This window comes from Nelumbo lutea, chromosome 1 (genome assembly GCF_056320005.1).
Source record: "Nelumbo lutea isolate HS-2025 chromosome 1, American lotus-T2T, whole genome shotgun sequence".
Classification (NCBI taxonomy): Eukaryota; Viridiplantae; Streptophyta; class Magnoliopsida; order Proteales; family Nelumbonaceae; genus Nelumbo; species Nelumbo lutea.
The window spans coordinates 98786068-98790192 of NC_142684.1; the positions used below are offsets into that span (position 1 = coordinate 98786068).

General features: G+C 33.2%; 1 long non-coding RNA gene across 1 annotated transcript; it reads left to right on the forward strand.

Moving 5' to 3' along the window:
• The first annotated feature begins 2650 nt into the window (after positions 1-2650).
• On the forward strand, positions 2651-3659 carry LOC148876353 (uncharacterized). Its single transcript, XR_016105861.1, has 3 exons — positions 2651-2939; positions 3072-3197; positions 3340-3659. It is a non-coding gene; the product is annotated as an uncharacterized LOC148876353 (long non-coding RNA).
• The last annotated feature ends 466 nt before the right edge of the window (positions 3660-4125 follow it).

Below are 4125 nucleotides of genomic sequence, written 5' to 3' on the forward strand. Positions count from 1 at the left end.
TAAACTCGTAAAAATACATATGGCCTACAACCACTCAATCTTTTACTTTTAACATTCATGACTGACTTGCGTGGAGTATTATCGTTATCATTGATTAATTCCACAGCTACCCCTTTACACAGCCTTCCCAATTTAAACTGGCTTTAGACCTTTCGTTACGTAGTGAAGTTGCTTCTCTCAAGGTTTTTAAAACTAGATTGCACAAGGAATCATTCTGGCTTCTAGGGACAGGTTTTTGAGTTGAATGGTCCGATCATCCGATTAAAACAGATGATTTGTTTTAACTTAAAAAAATATAAATAATAAAAACAGCCAAAAACCATTATCTAGATCGACAGTTTGACCACATAGGTCAATGAATTATTATCCAAATCAATATTTTTTGGTCAAAAAAAAAAAAAAAAAGTAAAACAGAACCGATTATCTAACCACTTCCTGAATTTTCTGGTTTGACCAATTTTAAAAACCATGCATGCATTCTCTGCATTCCTTCTCATTTTATGTTTCCCATTTCTTGATTTAGACCGCTGCTCTTGCTTTATATCTCTAGCCGGCCAAAAAGTTATTCCATTGCCCAACTGAATGAATCCGGGCCATTGTGTTTAACTTTTGATAGAAGAGAATATTTTCCTTGCTTTTGTTTAATTATACGGTGAAGCATCCTTTAGCAAAGGAAAGAAAAGTAGGAAATGCCAAATTATGCTTGCTCTATTTCTCACGTCCGTATCCTATTTTTTTTATTTTTTTATTTTGTAATTAAAATATGAAAACCTCCTTAGATTTTTTATTATCATAAAATTAAATCTCACCTGAAGTTTTATTTTTATAAAAATCTCACATGTACTTTTTAAAAATCCTGCGGTAACCACCCTTTCATAATTGTTTTAGTCAGAAAACATTGGAATAATGTATTGGTTTTTTGAAAATACCCATTTTAACCTTATGTTTATCAATTCATGTTCTGAAGAAAAACTTTTAGCTTTTAAATAAAAAAATTCTAAGTCAAATTAAAAAAAGTAAAATAATTTTATTTTGTAAACTCATTACGATTGATTGAGTGAAATGTAAAAGGGCAAATCTGACACTTTGATTATATTAAAAGGTTTCCTAACAAGTAGTAAGGGTAAATTTGTAACTTCAAAACCTCTATTATGGAAGCAACAATGTTCTTTTATTGTAATGAATTGAGATGAGACAATAATAGAAAGGAGGGTAAGTATAGGTTTTCTTTTTTTTTTTTTTTTTTCAAAACTACAATGGAGGTTTTTGTTAAAATGGAAGCTCATGGGAGGGCTTTATGATTATCAGAAACATTAGGGGAAATTTTTATATTTTACCCGTTTTAATGAATACTAACGTAAGCGAGAAGTAAAGTGTATTTGACAGTTGATATTGTGAATAATGATTTTAATTTGGCCCTATGGGCTTCAAAAAAAATTAAGAAAGACAAGTAACCCTTTATGATTTTTTCTTTTAATTTGTAATTTTGGAAACAAGTCTTTAGGGAGATTTTTTTTTTTCTTATGAAAAGAGAAACTCCTATGAAAAATCACGATAATATTAAGCCTTACTGCTTTCAAGATCTACCTCTCATCTATCTCATGTTTGCTTTAAAGGGTAAAAGGCTCTTGAAATAATTTTTTTGTTTAAATAAAAGGCTTTTTTTGGTTCATATCTTAGGTATTTATTTATTTATTTATTTTTGGTATTGATGTGGGTTCATATGCTCTCTAGTTTATCACTCATTCACAAATTATTCAAATTAAGCAATTTTTTTCCAATTCATTGAATAGTCCTTTCAGATCTCCAAATTAAGCGATTCTTTGAGACATTTAATTTAATTTATTATTTGTTATGTAGTTTCTTGTTGGTTGTAGAGGAGATTTGGGATTAAATCTCACTTAAACCCACGGTTTTCAAAATCGAAGTGGATCGGATAGTCGGACTGGAAAAAGCAGGAACCAGTCAGGTGACCAATTCCGTTTTTTCTCCAAAACCAAATATTTGCAAAAAAACATTGATTTGGTTAGCAAATCGTTGATCCCCGCGGTTAAACCGTTCGAATAGGCCGACTGTTCGATTCAAACAGTCGGACCGTTCGACCCAGGAACCAGACCCCTGACCAGTTCATTCTCCAAGTCGGTTTTAAAAACTTTGCATGGATTTGGAGATGAGCTAAAGAAAAATTAATTTGTTATATAGAAGAAATTAATTGAACTAAATCTAAGGGTAAAGTAGTCAATTTGAAGGTCACGAAATGGTATCACTTATTCGCAAAAAACAAAAAAAAAAAAAAGGAGATCGAGAGAAATTAAGTTAGGAAACTACACCTTAACCCTTAAAAGGCAAAACTATAACAGAATTGCGCCCCTAAGCTAAAGGCAATAGCAAAATATAATCATGTTTTTTTTCCTAAGAAATTCTTCTCGGTAAAAGTGTATTAATTACGTTACTCGTATTTGTAGTTTCTACCGAGAAACTTCCCATGAGTGTACGTGGTCCCAACCACCACCCTTTCTTCTTCCTTTCTCTCCGACTCTTTCTTTCTTTTGAACGTAGCATCTAAAGAGCAAGGGCGCATAAGCATGAGTGTAAGTGGGAACAACGAACTGAACAGAGGAATATATTCTGATAATTAATCAGATCAGCGTGGAAGACTTGGTTATATAAAGAGCAAGGGCGCATAAGCATGAGTGTAAGTGGGAACAACGAACTGAACAGAGGAATATATTCTGATAATTAATCAGATCAGCGTGGAAGACTTGGTTATATAAAGAGCAAGGGCGCATAAGCATTTCCGCAACCAAGCAAGAACAAGTTTCCTATCTAACTCTGTCATCTCTGCATAAAACCAGCTTCAAAAAATGAACTCCTCTCAAGGACTCATCAGCTGCTCCACCGAATCCATGTTTAAAGAATTCCTAAACAAAAATGATAAGGTACCCTTGACTGTTTATACGATCCCCACTTTGTTTAGTTTTAGTTACTAGTTTCCGTTTGAAGATTTGAATGTATACCATATATAGTTATCAGCAGCACTAATATAATATTTCTGTCATTATATATTTCAGTTGGTGATAGCTTTCTTCACCAGTCCCAGAAGCCAAAGGTCTCTTAATTTCGAACCATTAGTGAGGGTGATTGCAAAACAACACCCTTATCTGGCCTTCATCAAGATCGACGGTGACGCCGTGAAGGTTATCATCTTTTTGTTTTACTTAAGTCTTTATATTTTTAGTGCCAACTTTGCATACTTAATCGATATCGATCGGTCCCTGAACCCCTCATTTTCTGTATTAACTTATCCATTATTAATATTGAAAACCTCATCTCTGGCAGAAAATTTCTGATAAGTATAATGTGACCAAATATCCTACGTGCATTCTGTTCAAGAAAGAAGAAGCTTTGCAGACGGTTGGCAGTGCAAATAGAAAAGATCTGAGGAATTTGATCGACAAGGCTAAACAGATGGCTCCACCTGATGCCCAGGCATAGGAAGACCGCAGCCGGCCGCAGTACTTGGCTATTACTATTAATTTCCAGAGCTACTATGTATGATTTGGATGCTTTATTAAGCTGGAGTTTTATAGTATAATAATAAATTTTATGTATTTGGAATGTGTAATATCAAAGATACTGGTCGTGATTGCTTCAATCAATAGCTGTCTCACGCTCTAACAGCTTATCTATCCATAGTTCGGTACCATATATATGATCCAGTTATAATTTCTATAAATTAATAATATTCAGAATATCTTCAATAAACTAACTAAAAAGAGCAGCCATATGGATATGTATGGTGATATTCAAGTCTTACCCAACTAAAGTGTTCCACCATGAATTGGCTATTACTCTTGTGGACATAGCTGTTAATCAATCTGAGTTCAATTTAAATCAATTCAGAATTCATTGTTGTGTATATTTATTGAGCTGCGTTTCTTGCTTTCTTGAATTTTTCAAACTCTCACGGCTCATTTTCATCATTGCGCAAATGGAAGGTATGTCCCTAGTTTCATATGGATTTGTTTAAGATTGACTGAGAATTATTTATATGGACAATTTCTAGTTAAATCCATCGAAACTGGTATCAGAGAAGTGCTAATCGAAAAACACAGATTTTATTTT